The sequence below is a fragment of the Euprymna scolopes genome, chromosome 31 (genome assembly GCF_053919585.1).
Source record: "Euprymna scolopes isolate OS-2025 chromosome 31, ASM5391958v1, whole genome shotgun sequence".
NCBI lineage: Eukaryota > Metazoa > Mollusca > Cephalopoda > Sepiida > Sepiolidae > Euprymna > Euprymna scolopes.
The window spans coordinates 6742407-6761181 of record NC_136512.1 but is presented as its reverse complement, the minus strand read 5'-3'; the positions used below and the strand labels follow the sequence as shown (position 1 = coordinate 6761181).

General features: G+C 35.7%; 1 protein-coding gene and 1 pseudogene across 9 annotated transcripts in view; one reads left to right on the top strand and one right to left on the bottom strand.

The window, feature by feature from the left end:
- Positions 1 to 18775, top strand: part of LOC145255612 (unconventional myosin-Ic-like) — a 333792-nt gene that overhangs the window by 137631 nt on the left and 177386 nt on the right. For 6 of the 9 annotated variants that reach the window (XM_080114110.1, XM_080114114.1, XM_080114109.1 and 3 more), the window contains one exon: positions 10794 to 10838. The exons of the other annotated variants lie outside the window; for them this stretch is intronic. The gene's annotated coding sequence lies outside the window, so the exon portion shown is untranslated. The remainder of the gene's footprint in view (positions 1 to 10793; positions 10839 to 18775) is intronic. 9 annotated transcript variants of the gene reach the window in all.
- On the bottom strand, positions 15627 to 15743 carry LOC145256039 (5S ribosomal RNA; annotated as a pseudogene).

Below are 18775 nucleotides of genomic sequence, written 5' to 3'. Positions count from 1 at the left end.
AGCACAAATGCTGAACTTCGTCATTTTTTAATGCTTCGTTCACTGTGCACTCACGGGGGACCATGCAGGCTTAATTTTTTTATTTTTTTAATTAAAAAAAAATTTTTTTTAGAACCGTGAAGTAAAATGAAAAAAAACAAAAAAAAAAAAAACGTGTAAATACATAAAAAAAAAAAACTGAAATAATGTGGCCATTTTGCAGTGTAGACAAAGTGATATATTCATATCTTTATATCTACAAAGTGATCAAAAAAATAAATATATAACAAATAAATGTTAACGAAAGTAAGAGAAGTTACCTGGATAAATTTTGGGTTTTTTAACTTATTTTAAAACGTTTATTCAGTTCGAAAAACAAGTTGTCTATAGTAAAAAAAAAAAAAAAAAAAAAAAAAAATGCTCCCAACTACTTTCATTTCAATAAATAATCGATTAATAGTTAATAGGATTGTTTAAACTTATTTTAAAGCGTTTATTTCACTTAAAACACAGTCTTGCATCTTAAAATTTGTAAAACAGGAAAAAAAAAATGGCCGACATTAGTCATCTAAGAAATATGGATAATCGCTCAAAAATCGAAAATTAAAAAAAATGCTTGTAGAAACCCACGCAATAAATGTCACCAATCATGCGAAAATGTAATTTGATTTTTGTACATGCATCTATGCAGCAGCACACTAAGTGACCCTGTTCGACTGTTTTGGTGTCACCTATTTTAAGAGAACACTAAACCCTAACCTATCGAGACCATGAAGTTCTGTTACCTGGCAATTAACCGTGCATATCCAGCTTATCAAACTTCTCGGACCCACACGTTGTCGGATACCGTCACAAAGGAACAAAAGGAAAGAAATAAAAATCCGACTGTATTTTTTTTTTTTTCAGTGCAAATGAAATGCATTTATTCGTGATTCTTCCAAAACGGCGCATTTCATTATTTTTTCCAAAGTCTTTTTGCACCTATGATTATTTTTTTATTTTATTTTTTTTTTTTTTAAGTCTCTCTCTCTCTCTCTCCCCCTGCCACCTCACTCTGAAGATCACCCTCGTGTTCACACGTCCATCTTCCCCGGTGACACTTTCCTTCTCTTTTTGCTTAACCACGTGATGTCCTTTTTTATTTTCTTTTTCTTTTTTTTTTTTTACATGGGGGTCACCACTTATCAAGGCCCGAAGGCCACTCAGGGATAAGGGTTATTGCGTGTACAGTAATCAATGAGATAGTATTGTAGTAATCATTAGTATTGGGGGTTTTGATAGTGTCTTAAGGGGGCGGTTTGTCAGGAGTTTATGTTGGACTTGAAGACGTCCAAGTTGTAGTCAGGTGGGAAACAGGCAAGCGGCAGAGAGTTCCACTGGCATGCAGTTTTAAGAAAGAAGCTTTGCTCATGGAATCTGTTTGGATTTAGGCACAGATAAAGAGTGGGGAAAATTATTGACAGTAGTTTCAGCCAGACGGGTGTTTCTTTGAAAGATTGGCGAGGGGGGGGGGCGAGGGATTGGAGCTCAGACGGGCACCTGCCATGGAAATGTGGGAGAGAGGTTGCAGAGCATCCCCGACTAAGCCATGAAGTCTATTGATTAAGAGGCAGAAAGTAGCAACCCTAGTGGAAGTCAATGTCTTTGGCGCTTCTACAGAATTGGGACGAGATTTTGTAGTCGATAAATGGAGTTTTCAGATAAAAAGAAACAATGGTTTCAACTGATTTTTTTTGTCAATTCTAATAAGTTACAATGGTAGCTTCCAAATCATGCAGTCGGAATTATCCGAATATTACTGAATTATCAAAAAATAAAAAAAAAAACCAACTTTAATCGTGTTCGCAGATGAAAAATTACCGCCATCTTGTTTGAATCAAGACATAAAATTACCTCCCTTTTTTTAAATCTCATATGTCTTACAATCGTTTTTATCAGATCCTATTTTTTTATTTTTATTTTTTTTTTATCCTTTTATTTATTTTTATTTTTTTTATTTTATATTTTTATTTTTTTTCTATTTTTTTAATTTTTTCTATTTTTCTATTTTTTTAATTTTTTTATTTTTTCATTTTTTATTTTTTCATTTTTTCATTTATTTTTTCATTTTTTAATTTTTTTTTTATTTTTTAATTTTTTTTTTATTTTTTTATTTTTTATTTTATTTTTATTTTTTTTTTATTTTTTATTTTATTTATTTTTTTTATTTTATTTTTTTTATTTTTATTTTCTTTAATAATTTTCTACCTTATTGATTTTCATAATTTTTGGATATAATCATCTTAAAAATACAAGGAGTACGTAGATACCATCGTTTTCATGTGGAATTCAGTATTACGATTTCTGAAATTTCGTCCCAATAGTGTAGAAGCGCCGTGTGTCTAATTATGCTAGTTTAAACAAGGTTAAGGAGAAAATAGTGAAATACCAAGATTCTTATATACAACATGAAAAGAAACTGGAATTTTAGGAAGATCTTTAGGAAATTGAGGAAGGTCTTTCATTCCAATTTTATAGGTGCAACTAGACTTTTTAAAAAGAAATTCAAAAACTATCTTACATAAGAGGTTTAAAGTAGCAGCCCTAGTTGAAGTCTGTCCATGGAAGAACATCTCATACAAGGCAAAATTGGACGTGTGATTGGCTTGCGCTAAAAGGTACGTTACGGACTTGCGAGATGTTGGGCATCGCTAGAGAGTAGATAGCCATAAGCTCTTGGTATTTGGTTAACATGAAAAAGAAACTGGAATCTGAAGAAGATCTTCATTTTAGTAATCATAGGGTCTACCAGGCTCATGGAAAAGAATTTTGAAAGCGATCTGTCAAAATATATCCAGTGAAATAAGTGCACGATAGATCAGAACTATTGCACTTAAAGTGATGGTTTGTATCCGAAAAAGACACTTCAGATCAGGCATCTGAAATAGAGGGTGAATATCTGCCTTCCAGTAGGATGCCCCATCTCCAGCAAAAACAAAAGAAAATTGCCAAAAAGAAAATATTAAAAATGGCTGGAGTGGACCTTTTATTTATTTTTATATATATATATATATATCAGTTCAGCCCGACTTTGCTCAGAACTTTATGTGCATATATATATATATATATACATATATATATATATATATATATTAAAAAGTTTGATTCAGGTTCTGGTAACCTACTTCTGAAATTTCAAGTGTTTAGACCCAAAATTGGTAGAGGAGTTTGGTAGAGTCTGCAAAGGTTAACTTTTTCAACTTTGACCTCTTGATAGCCAAATTTTCGCCTATAAACTAATCAAAAAGCTTGCTGCATGTCTGAATACTCTTTATGTAAAATTTCAAATGTTTAGACCTAAAAGTGACTGAATAGTTTGCTAGAGACCGCAAAGGTAAAATCTTTTGAACTGTGACCCCTTGGAAGCCAAATTTTCGGCTAAAAAACGATTAAAAAGCTTGTCCTATGTCTGAATACACTGTATGTAAAATTTCAAATGTTTAGACCAAAAATTGGCTGAGTAATTTGGTAGACTGCAGAGGTCAACTTTTTTTTTGTTTTTTACTTTGACCCCTTAATATTTATTGTTTTGGGCTCAAATCAAATTAAAAGTTTGATACATGTCCAGGTAACCTACATTTAAAATTTCAAGTGTTTAGACCCAAAATTGGCAGAGGAGTTTGGTAGAGTTTTCAAAGGCCAAATCATTGAACTTTGACCCCTTGACAGCCAAATTTCTGGCCGAAAACCGATTAAAAAGATTTTCCCACATCTCAATACCCCTTATGTCAAATCTTGAGTCTGTAGACTGAAAATTGACAGAGTAGTTTGGTAGGGAAATGTACACACACATTCTTTTACTTTTCTAGATATAAATATATACATACTATAGTCAACGCTTACCAAGGCCCGGATGCCACTCAAGGATAAGTGTTAATGGGTGTCAGGTGCAACAACACTGATTGGTGATGGTGGAAATTGGATCGGAGTTAATTTATTTTAGAGGACAGCCCATCATGAAAGTGATTATGTAGGACTTGAAACTACCATGTTTTAGTCAGCTAGGAAGCAGCCCTGCATTATTGTGTTCTACAGACGAGCTCTGCACATGGAATTTTCGTTTCTATAGGCAAAGATAGAGTAAGGAAAACTGCCAATAGTGGTTGCACCGGGTATTTGCTGTGAATGTCTTCCGGGGAGGGGGAGGGGACCATAGAGTGAAGCTCAGTCGAGTACCTGGCATTACATGCATAACATTCCTCGAATAAGGACATTTCAGGACTGGAAGAAAGAAAGGGAGTGGGTCACTTAAAAAAAAACAATGTGGTCAATTGGCAAAAGTGTTTGACCAAATCGTAGATAAACAGTCATTAGAGAATGCAGCAAATGTTGGTTTTCTGATAACGAACGAGGATTTTATTGCTTAGAAATAGAAACACACACACACACACTGGCAGGCTGCCCGGCATTGCCCAGTTGTAAAATACGCTTGAATACGACATTTTAATTAATGCAGATTTTGTATATTATATTGGACCCAATATATAGTATTAATTAAAAATTAAAAAAAAAAAAAAAAAAAAAATGAATTGTGTGCCACTACCAAGAATTGAAACCAAAACGTTTAGTTTACTATTTAATTTTTTTTTTAAATTTTTTTTTTCTTTTTAACATGGTAGTCACTCGGGGATAAGGGTTATTGCGTGTACAGTAATCAATTTACTTTTTCCTTTGACGTTAATGCCTGAGCTATGAGGACATGTTTGCTGCAAGATTAAAAATTAGAACATGAATCAATAGCTATTACGTTGGGCATGCATATTCGTAATGCCATCGTTCGAACTTCACCTGGCAAATTTCATTTTTAAAATTTTCACACTTTTACACCGATTTTCCCCAGCTAAAACCCAAATATAAAGTTTTGCATGGGGTTGAATACCCTATATATCAAGTTTCATGTCTGTAGACAAAAAACTGACAGGAGTTTGGTAAGCAAAATTTTTTAAACAAATATATATATATATATATGCATCCATAAATATATATAGAAAGAGGTTTGTGTTTGCTATAAACTTTTTACGCAAATATTAATCATGTAGAATATCTGCATGAATATAATTACACGTAAAAGTTGGGGAATTAATTAATAAAAAAATAAAATGATTTGCTGAAATTTTATCTCCCTTGACAGGTGTAACATAAAATATTCCCCCCGTAAACGTTCTTCTTTTTCATCTATAAGAAAGACTATTTTTAGGATCGGATTTTTTTCGACTCACGATACTTATCTGATGAATTTCTGTACAAAACATATCTAAGAACACTGCCAGACATATAAATTGTCTTTGTGTGAAATTTGCAAAAGATAGGCTCAACTGTTTCGGAACCTATGAGGAAGGAACTCGCACACAGTGACTTTTATAGTAGATATACTAGTTTTGATCAAATTCAATGCAAATCTTGTATATGAGTTGCCTTCAATAAGTTCCCAGACTTTTTTCATATGGGCACTTTTATTGATAGTATATGTATGAAACTCTAATTTCCTTGGAAGTAATCTCCTCTGGCTGCAATGCACTGGTTGTACCGTTCTAAGAACTTCTGGAAGGCCCCATGGAAGCTCTCTTTTGTGAGTGTGTCGATGACCCTCATCACAGCCTCTTTCATATCTTTAACTGTCTCATAACGACAGCCTTTCTTGGAGCTTAGGGAATAACCAAAAGTCACAGGGAGCAAGGTCTAAAGTATAGGGAGGGTGAGAAACTGTCTTGATGCCCATCTTGATCAAATAGTCTGTGATATGGATGGAGTTGTGGACTGTTGCATTTGTGCAAATCTTCCGCATCTTCAATTGCTCGTATCACTTATTTTTGTCATCATTAATTCTGTTTGCGTTTGATCTTCATCTTCTAATCTGAAATTTCTGCTGGTCTTCCATGGTATCATCATCAACCAATCCAATACTTTATGAATCGACACAATCCGATACATTCATTTTCACATCTGAATTGAATGAAATAGTATTTTATGTTTATGATCTGATTTGCAAAATGTTATAATATTTGATTTAAATTCCCTTTTACATGCTGCCTTCAATAAGTTTCCAGCCTTTTTTTCATATGGATACTTTTATTGATAGTTCACACATGAAGCTCTAGTTCCTTTCGAAGTAATCTCCTTCGGCTGCAATGCACTTGTACCGTTCCAACAACTGGAAGGAACCATGGATGTACTTTTGTATAACCATATCAATGACCCTTATCACAGCCTCTTTCATCTCCTCAATTGTCTCATAACAACAGCTTCAAAGGTTTTCCTTGAGCTTAGGGAATAACCAAAAGTCACAGGGAGCAAGGTCTGGACTATAGGGAGGGTGAGGAACTATCTTGATGCCCATCTTGGTCAAATAGTCTGTTACAAGAATGGAGTTGTGGACTGGTGCATTGTCCTGGTGGAAATACCACTGACTCGATTTGAAGAATATTGGCCTCTTCCAACGGAATCCTCCTAAACTCCCTTCAAACCCTCAACATAGTATTCCTTGTTTATTATCTGTCCAGTGGAAAGTACTATCAAAAAAAAAAAAAAAAATGGTTCTCTGTGGTGGCACATGAGTCTTTAAATCATTACTATATATTGGATCCAGTATAATATAATAATAAATATGAAATCTGCATTAATCAAAATATCATATTTAAGCGTATTTTGCGATCGGGCAATGCTGGGCAGTCTGCTAGTACTCAATGAAACTGCAGTTTGGAGAATATTTATTAATCGATGTTTAATACATATATTTCAGAGTAATAAACATCAGAAGAAAAAAATATTATACAGAAGAAAGAAAAAAGCAATTCTGTTTTTCTTGACGTCTTTCTTTTTATCCCCTTTCAGAAATGATCTTTTAATCCTCCTTTCAGTTCAGGGATTATCTGTTAATAATCCGTTTGCCGTAAAGGATTACCAGTTTCGCAATCTGATTCAAGTCCAATTAGCTTTCTTCCGTTGACGTTTTTTTTCGCAGAAAGATTAACTTTGAAATCAACCTGTTAAAACTTTTTTGTTGTACAAGTACTTCCGCATAATCTGGATTCCCCCACCCCCACTATGATGTACATACACCTGACGCAACAGATTAGCAGCAAAATCACACCCCTTAACTGTAGAGGTCGCTAGATGGTTTACTCTAATAGTTTCTTTCCTGAGATCACTTGCCTCTAAAATTCTCTGCTTCCCTAGCAGTGTAAACATGCAGAAATTCAAATGTAATGTGAACAAACATCTTGCTACACAGCTCCTCACCCAGGTTGCCTTCTCCCTTAATCACGATAGTTTTTGATACATAAGCAGCATTCTGTTGTGTTTAAGATAGATACAAATGGTCTGTGTTTTATACTTTGTGTGTTTTTTTTTCTTTTTTTTTTTTACATAGGCATCACCACTTATCAAGGCCAAGCGGCCACTCAAGCATAAGGCTTAAAGAGTCTACAGTAGAAATTGGACAATGTAGTAATCGTTAGTAATGGAAATTCAGTAAATTTGTTAACAAGTGGAACGGCTCATCAAGAACTTGTTTACGTTAGACTTGAAGACAACCATATTGTAGTCAGCTGAAAAGCAGGAAACCGGAAGACAATTCCACAGGCGTGCAATTCTAAGAAAGAAGCTTTGTTCATGGAATCTACGTTTAGGTTTAGGCACAGATAAAGAGTGGGGGGAATTATTGACCAAAAAGTACAATTTTTATCACCCTTTGTGGCCCACAGCGCAGTGGATAGATGCGTTGAATCTCTACAGTTCCAGGTAAGAATTTGTCTGAAGATAGCAGTTTCAATCCTACTCAAAGTTGGCCAGAGGATTAATTGACCAAAACATGGAGAGACGACAACTATGGAAGACAGTAATTACTGAAGATACAGTTGAAGATTCAGCATTCCTATCCTGTTGCGGTTAACAATCTGACGAAGGCCAGAGGAATAGTTGGCCGAAGCGTCGTTAAACAACAACTATAAAATATGAGGATAATAGTCTGCAAATAACTAAAATTATGCATTAATGACCTGAAATTTTCATCTCTCTGTTGCAGATATTGACGGTGTAAGACACTAAGAAAGTACCCCCTGTCATGGGCTTGCATCAAGAGCAGAGATGCGTCATTGAATTTCTCCAGGTAGATAAAATTGAACAGATCAACATGCATCAGTTAAACATTAGCAGTTGATGTCAACACTGTTGGATGGGTTTATCGATTTCAGAGTGGCGACAGATGCGAGTTACAAAGAGCATTCCAGACTTTTATGACCGAGGCATCAAAAGAGGTTGGCAAAAGGGCATTGAGAATGATGGTGACTATGTAGAAAAATAAATTCTGGATCACAAAATGTCGCTTGTTTTAATGGTACCACTCCTATCTTTGTAGCTCTTCAATCAAAAGAGGCTGGCAAACGAGCATTAAGAATGGTGGTGACTATGTAGAAAAATAAATTTTGGAGTGCACAAGGTCGCTGGTTTTAATGGTACCACTTCAGTTTTTGTGGTTCTGCAACTTTTTAGTTTTTTTAATTAAAAAAAAAAAAAAAAAAAAAAAAAAAAAATTAGGCGGCCTTACACTTGGAATGGCTCTTGTAGCGACCCAATAAATTTGATTCATTCTTACAACATGGCCATACCATCAAAGTTCCCTGTTTTGCATATGGCTTCTTATACTGTTCAGGTTTGATCTTTCTTCAGAGGCCATCCAAACTCTGTTTATCTTTAAGACATGCGTTACACAAAAAAAAAATAATCTAAAAAAAAAAATCTAGCCAGGTTTTTATTTTAGACTAAATTTAAGACTAATCTTACACATCGTCACACTTTGTACACATGCTTGATAGTCTTTCCTTTGCTCAGCGCTGATGGTGTTCTTGTTCATCTAAAAAAAAAAAAAAAAAAAAAAAAAAAAAAAAATCTGAGACCCGAGACAAAGCCCTGTAACTAATATTACAAGTTGATTTTTTTTTTTTTTTTTTTTTTTTTTAGATAATTATTTTATCAATTCGCATGAAAAGAGCTATGTAAAAGATGCTTAAAACCGTTTGAATTATGCAAATACCACCAGTAGTTCAAAAGTTATGAGAATTGTAAGCGCCAACATTTATGCTTTTCCCTGGACATTTTTCTTTAGAAAAAGTGGGCTAAATTACGTTTCAAGAAATTCGGTAATTTCGCCACCATTTATTTATTTTTCAAGCTATTCTCATGAAACTTGGCACTCTTATGTAAAATTGTGTGCCTTTTATGATTATGCAGTCAAATCTGATGTATCTCTTTACTATAAGCCATGAATTATAAATTTAGATGTACAAATTTCAATTTTTTTTTTTTAACTGGTGCATGGTATCATACAGTGGGTGTCTATTCATGAACAAAACTAAGTATTATAGTAGTATTTAAATATAGCTTTATTGCGAGGATTGAAAGGAGAGCTTAATCTGGGGTGTAGCCATTGAATGCCTAAAGAGCATTCATGGCCGGTATTTACTAACACCGTTTTTCTAGAATAAAATTTCCTGAGGAATCCAAGTTTAGTATTTATCATTTAATTTTGGAGATAAATTCTGTTGTACTTTTATAAATGGCAATGAAGATTTCATCTTTGACTGAAACCGAAGCTATACTATTATTACTAAAGTCAAATTATATTATTTCTATGACTAATGAAGATTTTGTATCTTTTTTTTAATTTTTTTTTTATTCATCCTAAACAAGGCACAGAACCACTAAGTCGTAAAGGGCTACTATTTGCGATCTATTATATAATAATTATGTTATATAATTATAATTGTTATAATTATACTATTACAAAGCCAAACAAGACACAGAACCACTAAGTCGTAAAGGGCTACTATTTGCGATCTATTATATAATAATTATGTTATATAATTATAATTGTTATAATTATACTATTACAAAGCCAAACAAGGCACAGAACCACTAAGTCGTAAAGGGCTACTATTTGCGATCTATTATATAATAATTATGTTAAATAATTATAATTGTTATAATTATACTATTACAAAGCCAAACAAGGCACAGAACCACTAAGTTGTAAGGGGCTACTATTTGCGATCAGATTTGTCAGGATACTATATAAAGAGTTTAGCAGCAAGATGTCTGTTCATATTACGCTTGAACTTCCGAATATCGGTACAGTCAGAGAAGCAGGGGCTTGGGAGGGAATTCCAAAGTCTAGCAGTTCGATGGAAGAAGCTATTTGAGTAAAAGGTTTTACGACATCTAGGGATCTCTACAGTGTATGGGGTGGGATTTTTCTGCTTTTCTGGTTCGTTTGAGGGTATTTACATCAAGAGGGTACTAGTGCTTTGAGTTCGTCCGAGCACTTACCATTAAAGCACTTGTAAAACAGGCACAGGGATGCCACATTTCAGTGATGGGACAGAAGTTGGAGTTTGGCCGACAGTGTGGGACCTGTTAGGTTGGTGACTCTTTTTTGAACTTTATCTAAGAACGAGAAACAAGGGGCAGATGCAGCAGCCCAGATGTGACAACAATACTCCATGCATGGGCACATCATGATTTTGTGGAGACAAAGGATGCTCATAGGTGCGAGTAGCCCACCTCCCTCGCGGCAGCCTTGGAAACTACCTCAATGTATTTGCTCCAATTCATGTTTGTGAATGTTAAGTCTAGGAGCTTGAGGGAATTTCTATTACTAATGGAGATTTCACTTACGTTAATGCTCAATTCAGGAGTCATGTGGGAGGAGGGGTGGACGTTTAATGTATCTGTTCTGTTGTCATGTTATATATTAAGCATTTCTTTGTTTTTCTTTGTAGGAGAGTTCGGACAGTTTCACTAGTTCCTATCAGAGAGAATTACTGGTAAGTTTCTTTGTTTTTACATAAGCATATTTTGTGGGGAATACACATACTAGGATACATACAGAGATTCTCTCTCTCTCATATATATATATATAACCCTATACCCCCTTTCACCAGGGGCCGCATCTGTTGCTATCCTGGTCTACAGGAGCAAACTTGTGATATATCTCTGGGCATGTTCATCACTCCTGGTTCACAGACCATAGATGCAACTCGGCAGGGCTACATTCTTAATCGTCTAGTGGTGGACCTCTCAAAATGCAACCAGGTGCTCTTTAGTCCCTAGAAAATAGCACTCTGATACTCAGAGCATACAACACGCACAACCCCAAGTCCGGGAGGTGGGGGCAGAACCTGTGGTACTGTTGGGTAGTCGTCTGATGTCAGCCTCTGTGGTTAAATTTCTTCTGCCGGTGCACTGGTGTCAACAGATGGGTGCAGTTGCAGCTGGAATATCAGTGTTCAGGGCAGAGCTGAAAAATCAATTGGTCCTTCTCCACAAGCACAGATATCAGTAATGACAACGCTGGAGATGATTTTCAGATAACAAAGTTAACTATCTGACAAAACAAAAACAATTCAATATATATCTCGTACAAAGGAAGAGTTTAGATCATTAGATTTAAGCAATTGTTTCTAGTCATAGGTGCTTCTCCTTTAAGAGGTAAAATAAAATCTTAATTTCTTTTTCCAAAAGTTTTCTTTCACTTCGCAATCTTGGGCTAGTTCTCAATGACTTTCTGGTGCAGCTTGTACAACTTAAGTTCATCTGGCTAATTCCCCTGCTAAGAACAAGAGCTTTTCAACTTAGCTCTTATGGGGGTTTCTGACTCCCCGCCCCCAGGCGGGGCAGGCAAGGGCGATGTGCACATCTCGATGTCAGCCAGTAAAAGACCCTATTTCTAAAAAGACAATCGTTTTTATAAAACTGGCCTCTTCTCCCCTCTGTCTTTTGAAAATTACTTTTTTTTTCTCTGAACCTCTTCTTTCTCCTTCCCATTATTTTATATTCTTTTCATTTTCTCTTTTCTTGTGAATCTCTTCTTTCTCTTTTGTAACCATTTCTCTTCCTAGGTTCAATTTATTTATTCATCTGTCCAACTAACTTATCACTGGCTTGGTGGCCTGGTAGTTAAATACAACAGGTGGACCAAATGACAATCTTTTCCAGCAAATAGAGCAGACCTCTCGTCGCCATGTCAACTTCACTTCTCTTTTCTGTTTATCATATCAACAATAAAGCATATTCCAAACTTTAGAAGAAAAAGATAAATTTCTCATACCCCATGTCTAACACCCCCCCCCAACTCTTAGCCTCATCCTCTCTCATCTTCATCTAGCTGAACGGCATACCTGGCATTGCCCAGGACCCATTATATATATATATATATACTCATAGCTAAATTGAGTATTGGAATGTTAATATCTTTGATTCTATGGGACGAAACTACATGAAAATTTGCATGTTTTTTTAAGATTATAATACTGTTCTATGGTTAAAATTTTATGACAATTGGTAAAAAAAAAAAAAAAAAAGCTATATTTTCGAACCAGTAAAATATGCCCAAATTTGCCTACATTTGTATATATAGTGTCCTGGCAGACCAGCTTCAGTTTTTCTGCTTCGGTTGTCTCCCCTGTGGCCTTGCCAGGCCACAAATATATAAACATCTTTTCTTTTACTTACAAACTGAATTGCCCGGCCATATAATAATTTTAAATACGTTCATTATTACTAATTCTTTATTGAATGCTGTATTTAATATATAGGACTTATTACTCGTGATCACCTCTTACAAAGCATATCGCCACTTGGACGTAAAGGGGCTACTATTTGGGGGCATGTCTAGGAAAGATTAACAAGATATTTGTTTATGTTACATTTAAACTTCTGCATATCAGTACAGCCAGGGAAGCAGGCAGCAGGAAGGGAATTCCAAAGTCTAGCTGTTCGAGGGAAGAAACTGTTAGAATAGAAAGCTTTCTGGCATTTAGGAACATCAACAGTGAAGGGGTGAGATCTTATTGCTAAGCGGGTTTGTAATGGGATATGTACGTCGAGGGGGGGTACAAGTGAAACAAGTTCATCAGAACACATTCCATTAAAATATTTGTAAAACAAGCACAGTGATGCAAAATTGCAGTGATGAGACAGGGGCTGAAGCTTAGTTGATAAAGTGGGGCCGATTGACAACTCTTTTTTGGACTTTATCTACTACTGATCTCAAATTAAAAAAAAAAAAAAAAAAAAAAAAAAACAAATGACTTTGGTGCCATCATCTAGAATCGAAACCAAAACATTTTTATGTACTCCCTAAATCATAATATCTACGATTTGCGAACGGATGTCGTCTCTAGATTTATTTTGATCAACTTTTATAAAATTTACGCTATTCCATCCTCTCGCGTGTTTGTTCACGTTTTTCGTATAAAAGCGAAACTACATCGAAAGCCAAGGCAGCTTCCCGGCCTTTCGTGCCGGGATGTTCAGAAAGCAATCAACTTTGATCAATGTAAGGGAAACCCCTTATATCAGACAATTGCTATTCATTTGGACACTCCCTTTTTGTGGGGAGCTGGTTTTCCCCAACATCATGGGGAAACAAACAAATAAATGAAACGGTGGAAAGCTGAACTGGCCTCCAGCCAACGTTCGTTTCTGCAAGTCAACTTTTTGATTGACATTGCGAAATTTCAATGCTTTTCACTTCCTATGGCCTCCTAGCGTAACAGTAAGATCTCGCATTTTCTTTCACTTTCTTTTCCACCTTCAGGTTCGTCACGGATTCGAAACACTTTTTTTCTTTTCTTTTTTTTTTTACTTTTATACCTACAAACACCCAGGCAACGCCGGATACCCCTGTTAGTTCACTAAAAACATCTTAACTGTTCGGTATTTCCTAATTTCACCAAAGTGTATGACGTCATTTTCGATCAAGCAGGCCTTTGCTTAACAAAGGTCGTGCCCTGAACCCCTAAAATATTCCATGAAATAATCATTTACCGACTTTCACAAATGTTTCCAGATGTGAAGGGAGGTAACTTCGTCGGCTCATAAAATTCTATTTATAAAACGGTTAGTTTTCCTGGTTCAGAAAGAATGGGTAGAAATGTTGCTGAATTTTCTGCTGATTGTCTTTTCAGAATGGAGACCCTGTTTTTTTTTTTTTTTTTTTCTCTTTTACTTCCAAACAAAGCATATTACCACTTGGAACATAAGGGCCTACTACTTGGGATTATGTCAAGCAGGGGAGGGTGGGGAGTTACGCAGTGAGATGTCTTTTTACATCACATTAAAACTTCTGCAGGTTAATATAGTTAAGGAAGCATAAAACAAGGAGAAAATTCCAAAATATAGCAGTGCACAGGAAGAAACTATTAAAGTAGAAAGCTTTCTGGCATCTAGGGATCTCTACAGTGAAAGGGTGGGATTTTGCTGCTTATCTGGCTAATCAGAGCTATGAATTTATTAGAGCACATTCCATTAAAATACTTGTAAAACACACCAGGGTGTGACATTTTGGTGATGGGACAGACGTTGGAACTTGGTCAATAGTGCTGAACCTATTAGATTGGAGACCTTTTTTTTTCTTTTTTTTTTTTTTTTTAACTGAGAGACTAGTGTTGATGCACCAGCCCAGATATAGCAACAATGTTCCACCTATGGGTGCATAAAGTTTTGTGAAACTTAATTTTTGGTTGATACCGACTCGTAGGGGTTCTCTATGGCAGGATCAAATCTGTAAGTTAATCTACTGGGGGGGGGGGCTTTGCCTGCAAGTAAAATACCCTTAAACATTATATTTTAATTTGTCCAGATTTTGTATATATTATTATAGTCGTGATTTCAAAAGTAAAAAAAAAAAAAAGTATTCGGGTGTCATCAGCTCCAACTGAAACTGTAGCATTCAAAGCTTGTGACGTTACCACCGCACCAATGTGACACGCTTATGAACTGATCAAAAATAAACTAAGATTAATGTACAAAATGTATAACGATTTTTTTCAATTCTAACTCCTTTTTAACACCTTAAAAAATACTTAAACCAGCTAAAAACTCATAAAAGAATGATCCGTAAAAAAAATCCAATAATCCTAGCGCCATTCTGCGACTTAGTTTCGGAGGAGATAGTTTGAAAAGATGGAGACAGACAGACAAACATGGTTTTGTTGCCAGGTTAGAATCTATTAACCAGTGTTAATCGGGACACCCTGCACTGATGATTCCTGAAAGGATGAAACACTAGTGTTTGTAGGTATTTAATTATTATTATAGTAAATAATTATGTCAGCCTCTTTAAGAAACTCGTTTCTTATTGTTGAGCACTTTCAGTTGAATTAAAGTCTGTCAATTTAGCGCCTATGCGCAGATCATCATATTATAATTAGATCACTCTGACAGATGTTAAAAACATTTAAAAATGATTAAATTTCAACTGCATTTCTCACGGTTAACGGTGGCAGAATGGATTGGGTCCTTGCTAATGGAGTCAAAGATGGCTTCGTTGCCGCGTTTGGATCTATCAGCCAGTGTTAATCATGACACCCTGCACTGATGATTCCCGAAAGGATAAAACACTACTGTCTGTAAGTATTTAATAATAAGGCTCCTTCAGTCATTACCAGACTATGGATACCCAATTTAGGTGTGTCTGTGCGTGAAATTTTTGTGGCAGGATGTGAGCAATCTCCAACCACACCTCTCCTGAGTCGACATTGTTAAATACCAGTGGCAAGTGAAGTGTATGTTCAGGTCGACTGGAAACAAATGCCGAGATAAGCGGAGAGAACATACAGTGCCTAGAATTCCCAAATGGTCACCCATCTGGTACTAACCAGGCTCAACGTTGCTTAACTTTGGTGATTTGACGAGAACCGGTGTGTCAACGCGATTGTGCCGTATGCAGGTATTTAATAATTATTATATATATATATATATATATATATATATATATATATATATATATATATATATATATATATATATATATATATATATACACACACAGGGTGTTCCAAAAGTCTTGGGCACATTTTGACTGAATATCTTAAAAACTATTAAGATATTGGATCTAAAAAGAAATGAAAAATATCAAAAGCCTTACAAAAAACTTAATGCATTTAGCTTTAAAATGGTACCACTTCCATCTTTCTACTATTCAGAGTTATGAAGATATGAGGACTTGAAATGTGCCCAAGACTTTTGGAACACCCTGTATATTACTAGCAAAAGTATACGTCGTTGACTGGGTTCAAAAACAGCCTACAGAAAATGGACTCTGATTTATGAAAGTATGATAGGTTATGAAAAGGAAGGGTTGTAAATTTGGGTTGAATTTGAGGTATCAAAACCAAAGCAAAATATTATAAAAGTAAGAATAAAATATATAAACCCCATAATTTATTATACCTACCTGTTCACACTGAAACGCTTATCACAATATTCTGTGGATCTATATTAAAAAAACTTGTTAAACTTTGTGACATATTTCCATTCTATGGAGGTCAGGTGCGAACGAACACCCCCTAATTTTATTATGCCATATTTCTTCAAACTGAAACATAATTATCAAAGTATACTTACGCAGATAGATATGAAAAGTCTTTATTAAAGTTTGTGCTTATTTCCATTCTATGGAGGCCAGGCGCGAACGCAGACCCACAATTTTATTATACCATCCCTATTTAAGTTAAAACATACTTATCAAAGTATTCTTATGTACATCTGTATCAAAAACACTTATAAATGTTTTTGTTTTTTTAATTTTTAAATTTTTTATTTCCAAGCAAGGCACATTGTTACTTTAATGTAGGGGGCTACTATCAGGGACATAAGCTACAGGGGTACTATGTCAGGAGTTGGGCAGCAAGATGTCGGTTCATGTTACACTTAAACTTCTGCATGTCAGTACAGTTGGGGAAGCAGGAGCCCAGAAGGGAATTCCAAAATCTAGCGGTTTTGGAGAAGAAACTACTGGAGTAGAAGGCTCTCTTACATCTTGGGATCTCAACTGTGAAGGGGTGGGATTTTGCTGCTTGTCAGGTTTGTCGGGTTATTTACGTCGAGGGGAGTACAAGTGCTTGCAGTTCTTCGGAGCATTCACTGTTAAAGTACTTGTAGAACAGGCAGAGGGATGCTACATTTCGTCGATGGGACAGAGGCTGAAGTTTAGATGACAGTTCAGGACTCGGGTTGGCGACTCTCTTTTGAACCTTGTCTAGGAGTGAGAGACTAGTAGCAGATGCACCAGCCCAAATATGACAACAATACTCCATACATGGGCAAATGGTGACCTTATAGAGGTACAGGATACTTTCGGGCATTAGTAGCTTTCTAGCACAGTCGAGAGAACCTACTTTTTCCGCTGCGGTCCTGGCAATGTTCTCAATGTAATTGTTCCAACTCATGTTTCCTTGGATTTTTTCAAATACAGACTGAATTTGATGAACGACATTATTTTATTTTGCGATATTCAATAGAAGGTTAATTCTATACTATATACACAATCTGCATAAATTTAAATATCATGTTTAAGTGTGTTGTACGCCCGGACAACGCCGAGTGTCAAGCTATTAATAAATAAAAAAGAAAACCAAAAAATGTTGCGTTTATCGAAATGTTGGTTATCTGAGCCATCTGAAAAAAAAAAAAAAAAAAAAAAAAATCACGAGTCTGTCAAATTTGATTTGGCTTGTGTCCATGTTTGAGTAGAGAAGGACCGACAAACTTCGTGACCTTTTTTAGCAAGACCGAAGTTTGCTCTAAGTAAACAAGGTCGAAGAACCGTGTCGGGGGAGGCGACCAACATGAAAGATAACATTCCACCTGACTTCAGTCACCTTGAAGGATTGTTACACTTTAATCTGACTAATTTAAACAGATGTTAGACCTTCCTATTAGTCATTGCGACAAGTTTTTTTTTTTTAAATTTCTGGATGGAGTGGGGCTGTTCGGAAAGTGAGTTAGCTGGATGACATTAATGATGGCAATCCTGACACCGATCACATTGTATTGCTGTGTGATCTTCAGTTTAAGGGTGATGATGTCATCTAAGATGAATTCTTTGATATTAGATAAGGTTTTTAACTTTCATGCATCCTATAATCAAAATGATTTTTTAAAAATAATAGACGTTGGGAAACGTTTCGGGTGTTAAGTCAACGGTTTTTTTCTCCACTTTATTTTCGTGTTTTTTATATTTGCATATTTTCTGTCTTTCTCTTGTCTCTCTCTGTCTGTCTCTCTCTCTGTCTGTCTCTCTCTCTGTCTGTCTCTCTCTCTGTCTGTCTCTCTCTCTCTTGTCTTTCTCTCTCTCTCTTGTCTTTCTCTCTCTCTCTTGTCTTTCTCTCTCTCTCTTGTCTTTCTCTCTCTCTCTTGTCTTTCTCTCTCTCTCTTGTCTTTCTCTCTCTCTCTTGTCTTTCTCTCTCTCTCTTGTCTTTCTCTCTCTCTCTTGTCTTTCTCTCTCTCTCTTGTCTTTCTCTCTCTCTCTTGTCTTTCTCTCTCTCTCTTGTCTTTCTCTCTCTCTCTTGTCTTTCTCTCTCTCTTGTCTTTCTCTCTCTCTTGTCTTTCTCTCTCTCTTGTCTTTCTCTCTCTCTTGTCTTTCTCTCTCTTGTCTTTCTCTCTCTCTTGTCTTTCTCTCTCTCTTGTCTTTCTCTCTCTCTTGTCTTTCTCTCTCTCTTGTCTTTCTCTCTCTCTTGTCTTTCTCTCTCTCTTGTCTTTCTCTCTCTCTTGTCTTTCTCTCTCTCTTGTCTTTCTCTCTCTCTTGTCTTTCTCTCTCTCTCTTGTCTTTCTCTCTCTCTCTTGTCTTTCTCTCTCTCTCTTGTCTTTCTCTCTCTCTTGTCTTTCTCTCTCTCTCTTGTCTTTCTCTCTCTCTCTTGTCTTTCTCTCTCTCTCTCTTGTCTTTCTCTCTGTCTCTCTTGTCTTTCTCTCTCTCTCT